Source organism: Apus apus, chromosome 8 (assembly GCF_020740795.1).
Source record: "Apus apus isolate bApuApu2 chromosome 8, bApuApu2.pri.cur, whole genome shotgun sequence".
NCBI classification, from domain to species: Eukaryota; Metazoa; Chordata; class Aves; order Apodiformes; family Apodidae; genus Apus; species Apus apus.
The window spans coordinates 21482621-21502849 of record NC_067289.1 but is presented as its reverse complement, the minus strand read 5'-3'; the positions used below and the strand labels follow the sequence as shown (position 1 = coordinate 21502849).

The 20229-nt window shown below is 44.3% G+C and overlaps 1 protein-coding gene across 2 annotated transcripts in view; it reads left to right on the top strand.

Moving 5' to 3' along the window:
* The first annotated feature begins 1136 nt into the window (after positions 1–1136).
* Positions 1137–20229, top strand: part of FNDC3B (fibronectin type III domain containing 3B) — a 196654-nt gene continuing 177561 nt past the window's right edge. Inside the window, exon 1 of one of the 2 annotated variants that reach the window (XM_051626737.1) lies at positions 1137–1258. The gene's annotated coding sequence lies outside the window, so the exon portion shown is untranslated. Of the gene's footprint in view, positions 1259–1753; positions 1770–20229 lie in introns of those variants that run through there. The other variant, XM_051626738.1, reaches the window with a different exon arrangement.

The window sequence follows — 20229 nt, the reverse complement described above, 5'->3', positions numbered from 1 at the left end:
ACTTTCAGCAAGAAGCAGAACATCAAAGGGTCTTATGGGCAGGGGGAGGGGAAATGTTTCTGTTGATATTTTAATGGAAGCTGAGGAAAATACAGCTGGGCTGCCTAAGACTTCAGGGGGTTTTCTTGTTTCGGAAAGGAAACCTTGCTCGGGCAGATGAAGTGGATGCATTGCTGAGAAAAGCTGTAAGAAAAAGTAAAATAACATATAAGAACATAGTGATGGAGAGAAGATGGAATGTGAGAGGTATGCGTGAGGAGCTTTGGCTGATGGGGAGTAACTAACCAAAGGACTAAGACCAAATGAAAAGACTCTGCATAGCGTGGCTGTGATCAGGGGTGTGGGTGAGGCCAAATCCTGTTTCAGGCTTTTCCTGTGAGCAGATTAAAGCTCTACTCATGACTCCCCCATTGCTTGGATGCAGCGCTGAGAGGTGCATGACCACTGTGGTTCCTTGGGGCTCTCTTCCAGATCCAGGGGATAAACTTCTCTGGTTTTGGGCTGCAACAATTTAAGTAAGTCAGAGCCTTTCTGAAGCTCCGAAACAAACGTTGCCTGACACTTCTCATTTCCAACCGATGGAAACAGAGGAACGACCACGCTGATGGGAATACGGGTTCTTCTCCTTCAGGTCTTGCCTTTGCCGCAGGAGGTGCCTAGAGGAGGATGTACAGGAGAGCACAGGGACTATATACGGATTCCAGGCTGAAACTCCCGGGATGAGGGACTTCCCCGGGCAGAAACGACACTTTCGTGACAACAGCGACCAAGCTCTGCCACGGCGGGGGAGGCCGCTAAGTGGGCGGTGAGGGATTTATGTTCTCAGGGGTGACACACCTGGCAAGAAAAGTAACGATGGAGAGAAACTGGGATGACCTGAGGCAGCGGGCGAGGCGGAACGGCAGCTCGGCGGGGCCGACGACTGGGCAGCCACCGCAGCCCCTCCCCGGTTCTCCGGGGCCGCCCCCGCGGCTCCCCCCGACCGGAGCCGGTTCCGTCTCCGGTCGGGGGGAGCCGCGGGGGCGGCCCCGGGCGGGGTGGGGCGGAGCAGAGCGGCTGCTCGGCGGGGCGGGAGGGCCGGCTTTTCGGCGGGAGCCTCTACTCCAGAGTGCGCGGTAGCGTGGGCCGGCCGCGGGCCCCATGTGGTGTCGACATCACTGACATGGCGGAATCCCCGTCGAGCCCTCCTGGCACTCGCTCTAGCTAGCCGGGACTCACCGCCGGCCCGGCCCGCCGCCCCGCACCAGCCCTCCGCCAGGTAAGGGGACGCCGCGGTGCGGGGAGGGGAGTCGCGGGTGAGGAGCCCCGCGGTTCGGTTCGGCTCGGCTCGGCCCGGCCCCGCTCAGCGCGCCGGGCAGCTCCGGGGAGCCGCGTCCCCCGCCCCGAGGCGCCTCTCCCGGTCCCGGGTCTTTTGTTCGGCGGGAGCGCGGGGCGGCGGCGGGACGCGGCCGCGCTGGGTGGAAACTTTCTTTCGCTGCTTTTCTCCACGCCTGCCGCTCGTCGTCCCCCCCCCCCCCTCCCGCTCCCCGTCTCTCCTCTCCTCGCCCGGTCCGTGTCGCGGCGCCCCGCGGCCCCGCCGGCTCTTCCCCACCCGCGGCGGGCGGCGCCGGGCGGGCAGGCGTGGGGTGGGGGCAGCAGCCCCCGCCGCGGCCCCCCCGGAGGCTCTGGCGGCGGGACGGGCCCCCCAGCACCGCCCGGTAGTCCCGAGGGGCTGCCGGCTCGGCCGCTGTCATCGCCTCCGCCCGGCCGCTCTCCCCTCCCTGCCCCGGGTACGGGCCGTGCGGCTCCAGAGGAGGGGAAAAATCTGGGGAGAAGTCGGTGCTGGCGGCCGTGTGCGGGAGCGGTGACGGTCGTGGAGGGGTGCGCGGCGGTGCCGGCTCCCGGAGGAACCGCGCCCCTGGGGCGGGGGCATTGCGGGTCCGTGCCCGGCAGCCGGCGGGGAGAGCCGCCCCGCTGCCTGGCCTGGGGGGTGCCGGGCAGGTGAAGAGCCCGGGGCTCCTCCTCGTCCCTCCCAAAATGTCTGGAGCTAGAGGGGAAAATAGCCGGAGAAAGGCGCGAGCGGCTTCTCCCGGCTCCGTCCTCCCCGCCCCGGCTTTTGGCTGAGACGGCGTTGGGAAGGAAAACCCTGGAAACTTTATTTTGCTTGCCAGACACCTTTATAAAATGGCACGTTACCAGGAGACGGACCGAAAAAAAGCAAGTCTTTTAAAAGCTTAACCTCTCTTAGGTTAAGACCACATCTGCATCCCTCCCCTCTGCCTTCCCCCTTCCCGGTTCTCAGAAATGTTCTAGTTAAAGAAGGTTTTGGCTAAGGTTGTGCGGCTTGGAGTTAAGTGTAAGGAACCGTTTGTCCCATCTATATTTGTAGGATAAAAGGCGGGGGGCAAGCCTGCCTCTCTCCGTATTGGTAATTTTGTATTTCATGTGCATTTCTTTGTGGCGGTACCTAAAAGTACTGGCTTGGCTCCTTAAAGTGGTAGTTACCCCGTCACAGATGGGAAAACTAAGATGGAAGAAAAATAGAAGTTTCTTGTTCGGTGTTATTTTGGTGGTTGTTGTTTTGGGTTGTTTTGTTTTTGGGTTTTTTTTTGTTTGTTTGTTTTTAGTTATTTGAACCCAGTGCTAGATTTGTGAGTACAGAATTCACGTATCCCAGCTCCTGTGCCCTGACCACATCTGCTGTATCCCCTAACCTCTTACCCTGCACAATCCAGGGCTCAACCAGTACGTTCCTGAAAGGTGCCAAACCAGTCTAACTCGAGCTTAACTATGTGCTAGGTAGTGGGATTTCAAAGTTGAAGGCATTTTTAAGGCTAGAATACTATTTCTCAACCTTTTTTGCAACTGAGTTTACTTTAAAGAGGTTGAGACTGCCAGGCCTGGCTGTCTTGGTGCCTGCACTGGTCTGGGGCTCTGCTCTTCTCTGGAGCTGCATGGATGACATGATGTGTGCTGGGTTGGAAATCCAGATAAAGGTGTTGCTTCCATAAACCTCAGGAATGGGTGAAGGGCTGCCTTCTTTGGTTGGAGGCATCTTGCTCCTCACACCCAGTCCACCGTTGGTCTCTCCCACCCACCACCCATGTATCTTTCTTGGCCGTCAGAGAACGTGCTGCCGGTGCTACCAGTAAGAAAATGGTTTTTGGCAGTGTTCCCGGGGTCATTTCGGGTCTCTCACAGAAGCAGCCTGTTAGTGCTTTTCTCCTGATCTTCAGCACCTTGTGGTTCCCTCTCGTTAGTTTTAAAGCAGTTGTGCTTTGTGGTTGCATCAGGACCCTGCTGTGACAGAAACGTCTGCTGCCCCAGAAGTATCACATATTGCGCTTCCCCATTCTGTACCTTTTAGCTGGTTTATGCTCATAATGTAGCTCAGGGATGAGTCTGTGTGGAAGGTGATCTATTTCACACATTCTTTTTCATGTTTTTTTGATTTTGACCATCGGGACTCGTCTGGTTGGGGTTTGAGGTCACTGCTGGGACAGTGATGAGAGGGGTTTTTCATACTGTTAGCCTACAGTTGGCCAGAGGATAAGAAATGAAGACAGTTAGCATCCAAAATAAGCTGATCATCTACCACAGCCATGAAGCTTGGAGGTGTAACTCCATACTGCAAGCATTTTTTTTAATCCTTTACTCTTGGAAAAGTTTGTAACTTCCAGACTGAAGTGTGTTTATTCTGGCACTTTTGGGTTTTTTTTCCCCCTGCATGTGGCATTAGGTGAACTGAAAGAAGATTTCTGCATTGTACTTCTTTCTTAGCAGAGAATTTTGATATTTTTTTTTTCTTCTCACTTCATGGATTCCTTTAATTCCTCTGATGAGAGAGAGAAGCAGTTAAGGGCAGCTAAACGTCTGCAATTCATAAATCTGTGCAAGAAAAGTATGTATAGATCATGCAGCGAACTTCTGCATGTGTGGTTGTATTAATGAACTTTCTCATTAGTGTAATTGGCTTTTCCCTCAAAAATTTGCGTAGTCAGTCTGGTGAGCACAAGGGCAGAAGCAAAGTTTGTGGTATGAGTAAGTGTCTGTAGTGTGACAATCTAAATTCCTGCAAAATATGTGTAATGATGTAAAAGCCCTTTTATAGCTGTATAAAACAAATGACTCTCCTCGGTGCTTTTCGTCTCAGTATAGTTTGTCAGTCCTCCCAGAAGGAAGGATGTGAGGGAAGATGCAGTGACCTGTGGGGAGCAGCAGGGCTGGCAGTTTGGGATGCCTTCCCAGGGCATCCCTGTCTCTCTACCAAGGATGCCATGGGAGGAGCAGTTATTAATCCTGGAAAGCGAGTGTCCCGATGCATTGGAATGGTTTTGTGCAGTATGCTGCAAATTATCGAAGTCCTAATTGTTTACAATAGCCTTTAGTGTTCAGCAAAGAAAATAAACAGCAGAGGAAGCCAGCAGACCCTGTGTAAATCTCAGCTGTGCAAAATAGCAGCGAGGCAGAGAGTTTCTCAAATGGTTTGCACAGAGGACTTGTGCCTGGGTGATCTTCCCTGCCCTGCTGGCCGGCAGCAGCTGAGCGGTGGAGGATCCTTTAGAAGCAGGAATATCAAAAGTCATGTTGTTTACGGCCAAGGTTTAGTGTCCCTGTGTGATCTGTCCCTGGAGATGGAAGGTATGTGGGAAGAGGGAAGTTCTTCAAACAAGGCGGTGGAAATAAGAGACGCTGGATCCACAACGGTAACAGGCCATCTACAGGCAGGAATGTCGGTGTGGTCCGAGCAGATAACGCTCCGAACAGTTTCCAGTGGGGATGCGGTGCTTTGCATTTTAACCAATTTATTCTAAGCACCTCTTTGCAGAACTGAAGTTGGAAGCCCCCTCGCTGTTGCATTACGGGCAGCCAGGAAAGAAGCACAAACTAATTAAAGGTGATTTATTGCGGGATTTGTAACAGTGTTGGAGAGATTAGTTGCCTTTCAGAAATGCTGCTGTGGATGTTACATCTGTGCTCTGCTCTGGATGAAAAATGACGGTGCTGTTGAGCAAGTACACAAGAGAAGTGCAGGCTGTGTTAGTGTCTGTTCCTGAGCAGAAATATTCCCTGGAGGTCCCAGGTAGTGAAGCTTCACGCAAATCTTCACGGTGCTTTTAACTGGGGAGCTTGAGCTTGGAGCTTAAAGCTTACAGCTTCTCCAGTGACATGCTTCCTGCTTTTGATCTAAGGAATCCTTTGTTTACAAGTAAATTGTGTTGTTTGTTAGCAGGCAACAGACAAAAAGCCAACTACTACACCAACTGTATAAGAAACATTCTTTATTTGTGTTTCTAGTGGTGACAGTTTATAGTTGTGGTATATACTGAAAGTTACTATTTGGATACTCTGCTTATTACACTGTAGCTATGTGCGGTGTTATTTATGTAAAATGAAGCAACAATAAATTCCTGAGCAACTGGCTATATATTCTATATTCTTTTTTGAAGAGGATAAAGATTGCAGCTAATACTGACGTGGTGTTGGCTTATTCTGGCTTCTGCTTCTAGTTCTAGAAGCTACTCAGTGGAGTGACTGGTTGAATTCAGAAATGGAGTTTCTGCTGTTGTGTTTTGGGTGTTTTTTAGATTTAGGATAACTGAAAGCAAACACTTGAATTCTCTGGAGATGAAGGTGATAGACTTGTCTGACTTCTCTGCTGACTGAGTGTATAGCTATTTTGTGGCAGCAATGCACATTCCTTAAGGCATGCTTTATATGTAAGTCTCTTATAATTGCCTTATACGTAATTATGGACATTTCTATTATTAGGTCCTTGCAGAGGACTCTAATTATAGAATGTGTGTGTGTGTATATATGTATTTAAACATATACTTCATGCTTTCAGGAATGTTTCATATGGAAAGTTTTGAAAAGAAAAAAATAAATAGCTCTCAAGAGGCTGGTAATACTTCAATAAACAACAATTTTAGGTGACCCTCACTACCCTCAGAGATCCTTGGGATGTTGTGGACACATTTCCCCATGCTTTTAATCTACGTTAGCAAAATAGCAAATGTATTCTGCTTTGCTTGTAGCTAGTTCTCTGGGCCCCTGTGTAGCTGTGTCAATTTTACCGGATTGCTCCCTGTTCCCCACTAACCCACTAATAAAATGCTAATGTTTATCATGTAAATCCCCATGTTATGTTTTGTCCCAAGTATTTCTGTATAATTCTTTAGTCAAGCCCAACACTGTAGTGAAATGAGATGGTGTTATTATTTTGAACCTTGGTAGCAGAAGCAGCATGGGAGTAGAAAGTTGTCCTGATGTGCTTCAGGATCACTTTACCTGTTTTATTTAGTATGTGATTAGTTAGCCACTAGAATTTATTTCACTTTATAAGTAATCTTTGTTTTGGAAGTATATGTCTGTTCAGTGGCAGCTGGTGTAACATAAGTGACCTTATGCTTGCTGACACGTGAGCTGATGTAGGTGTGTTGTTAAGTATTATGCATTGCTCTTTGCTCGTTATTTATTTATTGATGTGGAATAATGCAGCAGAGAAAAAAAGCTGAAAGCATTTGTGGATAATGAGAGCACTGAATAGGTTTCCTTCTGGTCAGCCTGTATTTCTTGCAGACTCACATAATGTCAGCTCAGGGAAGAGACAGAATTGCTTTCAAGTCTTGTTACTAGCAAACGTGTGGCAAGCTGAAGCATCACTTTACTGGAATAAATAAACTGAGCACAAGCAAGACAGTCGGAACTGCAGAGGTTGTGGATTATTCAGGGTGTGTAATGCCTGAACTCAAAAGCCTGAATAGTGCCTTTTGTCCTTAAGTACTGATAGAGGTGGTGAGGTTGAAAAGCAAAGCACAGCTTGGGCTTGACTTGTTTCCTGAAGTGTGTTGTTGTACCATGTGGCTTAGTATTTTACCTTCCATTTTATGTTTTAGTATCAGGAATGATGGCTTAGATTGAAGCCGAAAGTGGGGGGGAAAAAAAAAAATCCAGATTTTGTGACAAGATACGGAAGACTGGGATATACCTTGTATCTGGTTCTTCTAGGTCTGCTTCACCTGGCTGAAGCAGAGACCCACCTGAATATGTGTGTGTGTTCTGTTCTTGCAGTAGAAGGGTGGTTATGTGGTTGGTGTTTTGCTTTGAGTTGTGGGTTTGGTTGGCATGAACTGTTAAAGCCTTGGTCTTGTTTTCCCCAGTTCTTAATCCACTTAAGACAGTTAACATCCTAATCTTTTGTGAGATACTCTAAAGCTCTGTGGAAATTATTCTATTGTCTAATTCCAGTAGATACCTTTTCATTAATGGTGTTAAAAATGGAAAGAAGAGGTAGAAAGTAAGCTGTTTTTTCCCAAGCTGTGTTGGTGCTGATTCTTCAGTACACAATGCTGCCCTGAACTGTGGCTACCTTGGAAGCTGTGGCTTTTAACGTGAGAAATTAGTTCCTATTCAGTTGCAGTGACTGAACGATGACAAGTTTTTTGAGGGCTAGTTTCCATTCAGTCACCCCCTGCAGAGGGGCACTGGGCTGCTGTCAAATCTTCTGCTTTGACAGGTTAACTAGGAAATGTTTTCAAAGCCTGCCTTGGGGAGGGGAGAGCTACAAGTCTTCATATTCTGATGCTGGAAAGCCTTAGGTGATGTGGCATCTCAAAGAAAAGCAAATTAAACGAGCTGTTTCTTACTCTGGATTTTTACAGAATTGGCTTCTGCTTCATTGACATTTCTCATCCCTAGGACTTCTACTTTTCTCAGTGTCCTACTTGCCCATCCTTTAGCCCTCTTACTTGTTAGCTTCCCATGGTTTCTGCTACTAAGATAGGGGTTTCCTTTTAATTGTGTCTCTGTATGATTTATGTTTGTTGTTTGCATGGTTGTTAAACGTGATCCTCAGCTGTACAGCAAGGTTACTGCAGCTCTGCTGCTCAGGACCAGGGGCTGGTTCTTGAAGTCTCATTAGGTAAATTTCTATTTGTATGTTATCCTCTGTGTTTATTTTTTTATAAAACTAAGTTACATTTTAGCTCAGCAGGACCTCAGAACAACAACAGAAACCCAGCAAACAAACAAAAACCTTAAAGGACCAAATGAAAAGGACCACATTCTGGTTAATTTCAGATGTTGAGGTAACAATATCCTATGTTCAGAAGTCAGAAATACCCTGTGGCTTTTGCCAGAGCCACAGACAATGTCTTCTTGCATGACTCTTGAGTACTGGGTGGCACAAGGCTGTTCATGCCCTCCTGGGAAGGTAAAGTGCCATAACAACGGAGCAGCTTATGGGTCATTGTGTTTGTCACTAATATATGTTCCAGTTTTGCTTCCCGAAGGTCTAGAGCAACGCACGTATAGGACTTGGTTCGAAACGTGTGGGTTACATTAGTCATAGCTGACTGTAACCAGTAGACAAGAAATCTTATGGCTAAAGAGGAAAAAAGGAAAAATCTGAGTTTTTTCAACAAAGTAAAAGTTCTGCAGGTCTTCGTGTAAAATTGGACAAAAGTGGTCCAAGTTCTTAATGTTGCTCACACGTGCACACAGCCAGCCTTAATCCTTGTTTCTCATATGTCAGCTGGTGGCAAAATGAACTTGTTTGCTTCTGTTCTGCACGTATTTATTTTTGCAGCTCCATACGCTGCTTTGACAGATCTTTATTATTGCTTATCAAGTTCACTGGTGTTTTTAATGACCGCATGAAAGTTAAACATCCTGTGTGACTTTGTTAGACATACAGTGCAAATTTGTTGTTACTGATTTGATGCCTGATCATCAAGTCATTGTGCATTGGGAGCAGCAGTCGTGGATATCTGAAACAGAGAGGAATGGACTTGTTGCCTCATTTAAGTGTCCACAAGCTCTCGTGTGTGTGGTGTTTTATCTTTATCCTTTCACCCTCTTGGTTAACAGAGCTGGACGTGATTGTCCGGATGTTCCAGCTGCCTTGTTCAGTGGGCAGGAAATGGTGATGGGGTGGAAATTGGGCAATCCTACCAAGTGCAACCAAAAGGGTCTCTGAACTCTTCCACAGCAGCCACCTCCGCCTTCTGGATAAAACGTAAGAGTCAAGTCATTCACATGCTTCTGTAACCACAATCTGTGTAACGTACAAGACAGCTACACTTTAGTTTTTATGCATCTGAATAGATTGCTTCAGTGGATATGTGAGAGCCACTATGTTACTGTAAAGGCAATATTTGTGGATATAAAACCCTGAAGTTAGACATCAACAGTTTAACTTCCCTTTGGCATTTCTTGATCATGCAGTCAAACAGGATGATATTATGCTCTAAAAAGCTGCTGTAAAAGGTTTTTCGGTTTTTGAAACCTTCTAGACTATACTACAGTGTCCTTACTAGCAGATTTGGGTCCTTTCTTGTCTAAGGAGCCCTGATTTCTCTACTCCTTACTTCCTTCTTTAGGTTTTACTAGACTACAGTGTATTCAATTGAGTGCATCCTGAATTGTTTGATTAGTGTAAGGGGACAGAGATGAGTGGGTAAGTTCTTGTAGTATCTTCTGAAACATGAGAGTTGGGAGATAGATAGTATGGTAGTGTGAAGACAATGAAAATAATAATGAAGGAATAGTTTGCAAGTAGATCAGAGTGTATTATTTGTGGCCCTGCCATCATTTAATATTCTCCAGTGCTCTCTGAATGATATATGAGCAAAAATAATAATACGCTCTCTTACGTGATTGAGTTTACTTAACAGTCATCATACCACCTTGGAACAAATTTGTTATATCCTGTTACGCAGGCAGTGACGTGGTTTTACTGCAGCTGCAGAACTGTGGGCAGTGCTGGGTGGGGACAAGGTGCTGCTTTCTGGGTGCAGGTTGGCGACAGGGCAGTGGGAGACCTGTCCTTGGGCTTCAGGAGGGGATTGCAAAGCTTTGGTCCTGTGCCTGGACAGCAAGAAGAGGTTTTGCACTGAAGTGGGAAAGCGTATGGGGATGGCCAATTGGATCTGTCAGCTTTCCTCCTCTTCTGTCCTCAGGAGGGTTATTCTCAATTAATGATATATGTAATTTTGATGTGTACCAAGCACACAGTTGGGAGGAAGAAACAAAAATACCATTTTAATCTACTCTCTTCTAGTATATTGGACAGAAATTTAGCGTGGCTGCCAGCATCAGCTCTTCCTGACCTTTGGGCTCAATATTAGCATTAAAAAAAAATACACAGAGCCTTTGCTGTGCAACTACTTGCACTACTTTATCATGGTGTGATGGTAGTTTGTTAGTGGTGCTACAGCCATGAAAAAAGACAAACAACCAAAGGGTGGATTTTTATTTTGGTTTTAATAGAGCTGTGAAGGGAGATTAATACTTTTCTGCAAGTCCTTCTGGGACTTTTGGAAAAGTTACGCATTCTGATCACCTGTGCTAGTGAAACATGGACAAACTTGAAGTGATGGAGTTGCAAAAGAGGGTTACAAGCATGAGTGGAAGTGTAGAAAGCCTTTTTTGTAAGATGAGATGGAAAAATATTTATGAGGAAAAGAGTTCCAATGAACTTTACTATCTCTAAATCCATCAGAGATGTAAACACTGTGAAGGCATATCATGCTGTTGAAGCTGACAGCCAGTGTCAGCACATGAATGCATGGACGCACGCTGTCAATAGATAAAAACTTCTGCAGAACTTGATCCAACAGCTTAGTCCAAAACCAGTTCTGCTATCCAAGAGACATCTGACAGCAAGCAGAAAGACCTAATGAATTTCAATGTATAGTGTTTTGTGCAAGGCTGTAAAAGAATATAGAATATTTGGCTGCAGCATTTTCGTATATGAATAAGAGGAGCATAGAAGCTGCAGACTGGTTTCAAGGAAGTGGGAGGACAGAAAAGGACCTTCTGTCCTGAATTGTTGTGCAATGAAAATACCTGAGGCATTTGTTTCAACAGCAAAGTTTATAAACCTGGTCATTTTTTAACGGATTATGGGCTTAATAAAATATAATAAAAAATACTCTGCTAGCACTTGAAGTGATGCATGTGCAGAGCTGTGCAGTCCTATATCCTGTTCCTGCTAGAAGGTCCTGGTGTAACAGAACTGCAGGAAAGGAGATAGGCAGCTTTGAGAGAGCTTTTAACGTCAGGTCAAACAATAAAGGTGCTTTCCAAAACTGCTTTGTGAAAGAGGTGGATCACGTATCAGAGTAAAGCCTGGAGGTTTGTATTCAAAACTTTGCTAATGAGAATCTCTTGGAAGGAGCATGTTAACTTCAGGGTAATCGCAAGCTTCAAAGCAAAGTCAGAATACAACATAAACTATGTTTATGCATTGGCTTCGGGGAAAATAGTAACACGATCAGTGTTTCACAAATGTGAGTTTAAGTATTTAAAAAAAGCCAACCGTCTGAATTTATATTTGCTGATGTAAGATGGACGTTATCCTGAAACAGTGCAGAAGTTTTTTGTTATGCTGTTTGTTGCTGTTCTTGTGGTGTTGTTTTATAAGCGGTGAAATAAAGTAATGAATAGATGTGCAAAGGCAAAGGAGAAATATTTTCAGTTATATGGAAAGGCAAATCTGAATTGGGTCACCTGCAACTTCAGAACTGGCTGTGCAAATAACAAGTTAATGGTTGTGCTTGTACTAGTACTCTGGAAAAGGAAAACTCAGCTTGTAGTGAAGGTATTATCTAGCTATTTGCTTGGTAGCTACACTGAACTGGCTTTAATACTGGCCTGTAGTGTTCCTTTTCTCAGTAAAAATGCTTTTGTTAGGCAGTAGTTAATGTTTCTTGGAGAGAGGAGGTTGCAATGGGTCCTTGTGCAGGCTTTCATCTGAGTGTTTTCCTCTTACAAGGAGGAGTCACAGGAACTTGTTGACAAAGCTGTTTTTTCTGTGATTGAACTGAGGTTTTGTTTTAGGGTCTTTTTCGTTCCAACTAGTCAGGTTTTGCTTAAGTATATTGTCAAGGCTGTCTAATTTAAACTCGTGTGATGTGCCTTCATTTCTGAGCTACTTGGGGGGGAAATTGTTTTGATTGTCTTCATGCTAATGCAGAAGAACTGGGAGCTTGTTTCCGTCCATCAGTGCTGGAGACTTGAAACAAAAGCCAAGCAGACTTCCAGATGGTGCCAGATCCTGGATCCCAGCCCCTGCCCGATGCAATTCAGCACGCCTGCCTCTGTCATTGAACTGCTTACAAAACAGCTCTCTGCCCGGACTCTGCCTTCGTTAGCAGGCGGTGGAAGGAGGAAGGTGAAGCAGCATCGTGGGGGGGGAATGGTCGCCGTGGGGTCCTCAGGGCTTTGACCAAGATTCCCTGCCAGCTATAGAAGGATTGGCTTGCTAGTTTTCCAGTGTAAACGCCCAGCTGTTGACTTTGAAAGTGGTGTGACTGGGCAATGGAGAACTCGGATGGGCTGGGGGCTGAGCTGCATTGACAGAAGAACAACGGCTTCACAAGCACCACATGTACTCCCCCTGCCCCCCTCGCGGGGTCTTGAGTGTGCACTATCTGAAATCCTGTTCCTAATGAAACATCACAGTAAGGCAGTGAATTAAAAAGTATGTTGTTGTTTTGTTTTGGGTTTGCTTGGTTTTTTTGTGTGTGTGTGGGTTTTTTTTTTTAAATTTAAAAAGGTCTGGTTGTGGCTATAATGAAATGATGGAACAGCACCTCACGTTATGGCCACTTGCTCAGTCATTGGTTGAGTTGGTGCAAAGTATGTTGGAGTTGATTTAATTGTTTTGATGGGATTTTGGCCCCATCTGGCAAGGGAGGAGTTAATGTGGAAATAAGAACTAACTCAACTTCAAGGGGTGAAAGTGCTGGTGTGAGAGCAGGAGTTGGCTGGAATGGCAAATGGGGAAGATGGGACAGAGGGAGCATCCATGGGCAGGTTGGTGGGGCCTTGAGGACAGGCAGCAGCGGCAGTGACCTGTGGGGTTTTATTTAATGGTGACTGTATGTGGGTAGCTGGATAATGTGGTTTAGTTTCAGTCCCACCCACAATCTGCTAAAGTGTTTCCTAATTCAGGAAGGCCGGTATGAAAAATTTGCAGTGTAAAGTTGTGATTTTTAATGTGGACTGCCAAACAGATCCTGTGAACTGATAATTTTAATTAGCGTTGCTGGCCAAGACAGGCTGTCAATTTTAGTAGGAAATCATTAAATAAACATTGGTGAATAACCAACGAGATGGTTCCTTTGCTCTTGGGAGATACCACAGCACCCAACAAAGGCGATGCATTTTGTTACGCCTATTTTACAGCTGAGAAAACAAGGCATGGAGGTGAAACAACTGGAGATACTTGTTTGTTGGGGCTTGCTCCAGTTGAGGCTGGGCTAGGAGTCTTATTAGTGGTCTGCATGTGTCTGGGGGTTTCCCACCTTAACACGAGACCTGACAAGCCTCCCAGCAGCGTCTGTGCGGTTCCCGTACCTCTGCAAGTCCCTCCCAGAGGAGGAATGCTGACAGCTTCATGTGGCAAGAGGGCAATAACTTATTTGCCTTTTGCTTAGGATATTCTATTGTATCTGTAGGAAATCTTTGTAAAGGCTGACTTGCTCTGGGGGAGGGGAGCGAAAACCGGTTTTCTTACAAATGCCCACTTAAGTTTTTGCCAGCTAATAAAATTGTCAGGAAGCAACACAGCACGTGCTTCATTTAGTACGGTTGTATTTCTTTTTTAGAAAAGATGAAGTTATCCTGGCTTGCTTGTAAAATATTTCTAGTGAGCACATGAAATTGTATTTCCATAAGAGGAGGAAATAGTGTGCACTTCCACTGGTTGATCCTATCTACTCCAGTAGCTCATCTTTGGATTTTTGTTTTCAATGTTGTGCCTAACTCTGATGTGCCTGGCTCCTGCTTCTGCTTACTGGTTCTTAGGTTCTTAAACATCAGGTTGTTATTGGCCCTGGTGCCATATAAATCTTGCACAGTGCTGGTAAGTCATAGAATCAGAGAATGGCTAGGGTTGGAAGGGACCTTAAAGATCATCCTGCTGGAGTGCTCTACATCAAGCAGCTGCACTGTGGCACAGCTGATTCACAAACAGCCTTATCAGCCCACAGATTAAATCGTGGTCTGTTAGTTGGCCAGCTCTTAATACATTGAAGATATTTCATTTTGATTGCACAGTGCTAACTCTTTTATCACTGTTGCATGGTACTAAGTCAAATGCTGGCTAAAGAATATACACATGCTAACATGGCTATCTTGCCAACCAAAGGTGTAATCTCCTTGGAGAGTGCACTCAGATTTGTTTGACAGGGCCTGTTTTATATAGAACAACCATGCTGATTATGTTTGTATCTTTGAATTCCTCGTCACTGGTATCCCCTGTTATTTGATTATTTTATCTGAAAGCTGTGCCCTGCTGATGGGGTGTAATGGCACTGGTCATCTTGCTCCCCTCAGCTACTGGTGCTGGAGCAGGGGTGTCTTCTCTCCATCCCTCCACATCAGTGTGTCCTGTCATTGCTAACAGGTCAAGCATTTCTTTAAATCCTCGAGTCAAAACTTAATTGCAAGTATTTGGGCATGAATTGGCCACTGAAGTAATTTGTCAGTCTGTTTGATGCAAGTGCATTGTTTTACCTCTTTCTGTGTCGTGAGTGGAAAAATGTATTAAGTGCTTTTTTCCTGGCATCATTATCCCTATTTTCACTTCTATTTTGCAGTGAGGTTATACCACTATTAGATTTAATTCCTTCCAGCTTATTTAAAAAAACCCGCACACAGCCAATTTTCTGTTTTCCTGCAATTTATGATTGTTTTTTTGCTTGGCTTGTCTTCACTTCAGTCTTGGTTTCACCTATCCATTTTCTGTTGTTCTAGTCCACTTTCATCACTGTCCTTTCCTTCCTTTACTCTTTTTTATACTAAGTTACATTTATACTGTTTTCCTATTACCATGGAATCAGGATATGTTTTTAGCTTTCATTTTTAAATGAGAGGACCATAATTTCTCTTTCATAGTTGTCTGTCTTTAAAAAGTTTAGGTAAGTTTACAGTTGTCATGTATGTAATTTTCTTTCAAGTCGGTTTTCTCAGTTCTCATCAGTTTTGGGAAATAAACATTTGTTGTTTTAAACCTAAATTGCATTTACTGACTCCAGTTAATCTACCTGTAATAATGCTTGATTGCTGTGGCAATTCAAAAGCTCTCATGGGATGATGCAGACTGCTTCTTGGAAGATGAAACTTCCAGTTGGTGGTGGATGTTGAATGTGCAGAAGCCAGAAGGATGGAAAAGCCTGAGGTTTTTTCACACATCTTTTATAGGTTTTGTGTATATAGTGTAGAGAAGCTTTGTGTGCTCTTGAGCTATGTTTGAATTCCCTTTGTGGTGTAAATCAAATAATTCTCCAAGTATGTTGTAGGCAGTGGGGGAAGGAAATGCTTTCACAAGTGTTTGCTGTACAGAACTTGACGGATCACCTTGGTTAAGTAGTTAAACATCACGATATTAAAAAAGGAGGTGCTGAAATCCAACTCCGTGAGTATATTGATAGATAAAATACTATAGATGTGCCTCAAAGTGCAAGTTCATGGCTTGAGTACACAGCTCAAACTTAGTGAAAGGTTGGTCCTCCCTCCAGCTCCCTTTGTTCCTGTGGCTTCTCTTGTTTTGGCTCAGGGAGTTAGACCTGGGGTTGGCCTGGAAGTTAACTTTGGATCTGAGTTGCTTTGCTGCCAGGTGAGTGCCATAGGTGGAGAGGGGCAGCACAGAGGGGGAAATGTCCATGCTAAATGGAAAATTGGTGTATTTTACTTTGGCTTTAGTCTTTTAGTATTCCTGCAGTTTGAAATCAAAGTGGCAGTGATCAATCTTCCTCTCCATCGGTCTTGTCCCCTAACCACCACCTCCCACAAAGGGTTAGGAGGAGGTAGGTGCAGAAGTGTGGCAGATAAAATCTCCTGGTCTCCTCAGTGCTCTGCAATGCACGTGTGGGGAACTCTTAAGAGTTCCTGTAGTACACCTGACCAAGCGAGCTCCCAGTCAAAAGAGCAGCTCAACTACCTGTTTTTGATTTAAATCACTTGTTCTCCGTCAGTGTTCATGTTAGTTGCCTTTCCCAATACCTTAATTTCTTCCTGCTTTGGTACTGTCCCTGCTTGTTGTTTCTCATGTTTGAAGATGGGCTTTCACGTCCTCTGTACGAAAGGGCATCAGGAAAGATCTTCCTTTTCGTTTCTGAACAGCTTGAGGTGGGGATCTTGTCTTTCTTTGTGTTTACTCACTGCAAAGCACGTTGTGCTGAGTAGCAGCCACCCAACCTTCCCGGAACAGCGTGTGCTGCACCAGTGTCCGGATCTGCTGAGGGCAGTCCCACGGGCAAAGAGACATCTTGGCTTCTCCCACCAACAGGACCTCCCTGGCAGCCCTCACGACCTGTCTCTGTCCTGCCTTGTTTGAATTCTGCATTAATTCTGCATGGTAAGAATATCTCCTAATTACTCACTGCTAAAATTTGGTATTTAATGGCTACTTAGAGGCAGAACATGTTTGCAAAGAAAGAGTTTATAGATAAAGGTTGTTCATTGCTTATTAATTAAGGTCTGTCTTTTGTCAGGGGTAATTAGTGCAGCATTGCTAAGAAATAAACAAAAGTTCAGACAGAACACAGCTGAGCTGCAATCTGCTTGTGTTAAAGCCTGAAACAGCAATGAGTGTTTAACTTGTTTTTGTCCACAAGTCTTTGACTTCTGTCCTTTTGGGGGGAGGGGTAGTGAACTTTGAAGTGCCAGCACAACTGTAATGCTGAAATACTGAGGTATGAATGAATAACAGAAGGGTATCCAGAACAGAGATACCTGTATTGTGTGTTGGATTCCAAGTGGTGTACAGAATTAGGTTATTAACAGCATCTACTTTTAGTAAAACCTGGGTTGGAAATCTCAGCTACAAAGATGCATTCAAAAAGAAGCATGCCACAATATGGAGCAACACTTAATGAAGTCTGTTTGGTTTTTCCACCCAAGAACGTAGTCCTTAGGTCATGTTTCCCATATATGTGTGTGTATATAAAAGGTCTGCCCTTAAAACCACGAGCTTAACTGAGTTCCTCTGAGTTTATGTATGTTCATCTACTCTGTTGCTGTGCTGACACTCACTTGTTCTTCACTTGCATCATCTGAGACTTGGTTTCAGCAGTAGGCTTTGTCTTGCTGAAGGGTGGGTGAGTGATTTCAGTGTAGGCATGAGAGAGCTGAGATGCCGGATGTGGAATGGGAAGCTCTGTTTAATACAGAAAGAATTCCAAGCATCTTTTTGGTTAATTCTGTTTTTTAGAGTACTGCTAATGTGTCTTGATGGGGACTTCTGTGGTGAATGTAACTTAAAGTTTCTTGATGATTTCTAGAAATGGTTCTCCAAAGTATTCCTGAAAATCTTTTTGATTTGTCAATAGTTGTACTTAAAAGTAAACAACTCAAGTCCTTATCTTTTAACTTCATTTTCATAGAAAGAAGGATAATACCTTGACAAATATTCCAACACTGAATCTGTTTTCCTCCTAATGAGTAACTGCCCTCATCCCGTCTGATTCAATTAAATTTATGCTTTCCTGCTCAAGGACTGAATTTTACTGTGCTTGGTATACTTTATTGAAAATGTGTTGTTTTTCACAGAATCAAATTCACTCAATTTCCAAACAATTGGTTTGCTTTTATAAGGAAAAGACACATTCTGACAGCATTTGCAAAAGCTACAACAACGTTCCTCTGCTAAATGTACTGCTGCGTTTTCCCGGACACATAGAAGGATTTTTGGATGTTAGTTTTTTGTTGCTGAAGTAGTGATGGCATTTTAGTTGTAAAAAGCAAATAAATAAAGTCAACTTTTCAGAAACGGACACTGGAAATATCTTATATTTGGCACTTAAGTTTTATGAAACTGAATTTGGATAAATATCTGAGGGGGCTTTATATCCTCTGAAATGCTCCATTATCTTTTCCTTTTCTCTCACCTTCCTACTGATGCTTATATTCTGTAGAGCTCATTCAAGTTAGAATAAAAATGGGAGTCTGACAAGCATATATAGGCAGCCTTTTCTTTGCTGCACATCAGCACAGTGTCATTGCTTTCAAGATGTTTGTCCCTACAACTGTTAAGTTTTTAGGCTATTAAAATACCATTGTCAGTGAGCTGATAAGCTTTGATGGTTTGTGTTTAGATTGTGCATTCATGATTGATAATGTCAGACTGCAGTGTTGGAGAACCCTTGCAGGAACAAAGACATGCAATAATGGGGCTTTGCATTTCTTCCAGGTTTTTAAAGGAATTTTCCCCTGATGAATTAATGCCTGGCCATGCCAGTTTCTCAGCAGGTTTAATGATTTTGAAGATTAAGATGCTGCTTTAAGAATACAAGTTGAGGATACAGGAGAGTATATGATTTATATCAATGCTGGAGAAAAAGTCAGAAACCTTCATTTTGGCATGTTAGGTCTTTTAAATGAATTTTCCTGGAGGAAGCCTTGAATCTTGTCATTTTGGTTCAAGCTTGTCAGTTAACTTCAGTGGACTGAAAAGATCTCATTGAACCTCATGGGAAAGATTTAAACCATTGTGTTAGTTTAATAACTTTTTTCTTTTCATTAGTACTCAGCAGTGGTGCTTAGTTGGATTGTTTATATTAAATCAGGAAGTGGCATTTTTTTATGGGTCTGTATTGTGTTGTACACATGAACTGATGGTATGTAATTAGACACTTCATTTTGCTTCCATTTGACATCTTTTAACCAGTTACTTGTGTTGCTTTATTTTGCATTACTTTTCAGCTGATTAATTACACTTACTGATTTCTCTAAGGGCACAAAATGAAGAACATACTAATTGCACAACAATTTTGGCGCGTGTAGATTGCCTCAGTGTCACCTAAGGACAAAGACTTCTCTGCTTGCATTGCTGGCTCTCTTCCCTCCATGCCCTGTGGGCAGCTGAGCAGATGCTGCACTCTCCAAATTCTCTTCCTTGCTCCTACAGTCTAGTCAAGGCTTGTTGGCAACATCTAACAGAGGTACTTGCCCTTGGAGGTGGCTTGATCTCGGCTTGTCAATCTTCAGACCCACTAGCTCAGTGACTCTGAAGTGCTGGTTGTGGGATGACAGCAGAGTGATCTTGAAACTGTGGGGACCCGAAGGTATTGTGGATTATCCAACAGTGTGAATTATTCCTGGAAACCAGCAGGCTTCATTTGGGAGCTTTGGCAGTTGTGATCATCTCTGCTGCTGATTTGATTAAGCTGTGGTGATGCGTTTTGAACGTCAGAGGGAGGATGCTGCAGCTAGGAGATACTTAAGTGTAGTATTTCTAGAAGCAAGCTTCCCCCAGGCATTGAGTGCTGTGGAATAAATGTGACTTTATTATGAAATGCTTTTTCTGAATTGTGATCAGGTCATGATGTAATTTGTTTGGATTTTCGTTTGGATGTTAGTCATTGACGTGAGGCACTGAGTAGGCTCTAACCTGTGCCACCTAACAGTGTGAAGCCAGGAGGAATGAGAGAAAAGATTCCAGTTTTGCTTTGGTTGCTGCAGTGCTGACCAAAGCCTGAGTGTGTCCAAGGGTCTGGTGTTGAGACAAAATATGTACTTCTTTCTATACAACTGTTTTTCAAAGAGAATACTTTTAGAAAATAAAACGGGGTCTGTGGCCATATTTGAGTGAAGTATCTCTAGTGGTTTTCTGCTGCAAGGGGAAGGTAGGTGGAGGAGCTTTCTCTTGGTGGTGGGTATTTAGCAGACAGCAGCCCTGGATGTTGTGGTGGTCATTTGGTGTTGAGTTCAGCATTGCACTAAATCAGCCAAGGTTGGGAGAGAGGGTTAATGTATATGTGCTGTTGGGTTTTATGGTGAGCTTACCATGTAAAAGGTCTTCTGTAGGCATAAGCTTGTTAGATGTTGCAAGTGTAATTGACTGAAATGGGAACATCCTTTTGGCTGAGACTGTATTCAAACACTTTGAAAAGCATGATCATTGATGGAGTACTGCAAATGGTAGCTGATCCCAATTATGAACTTGTTTGTTTGGCTACTGATTGGTTGCATGGGAAGCCCAAGTTAGGGATGGACTGGGTACTCAGGGGTGCATGCCACTGCTTTGCCCATGGCTTGAAGACCAGTCAAACTTTCTCTTACAACCAAGTGTCCATTCCCATAACTTGTCGTACATTCCTGTGAGTGAGATGGATCCAGAGCAGAGTGGCTGGTGGAGCTCCCTGGTGAGGGCTGGAGCTGAGCCGCTGGTCACCCCTCCCCTCCTGCCCATGCTGCTGGCAGCTGGCTCTGGAAACCAGGCAGGATGTTTGCTTTTGT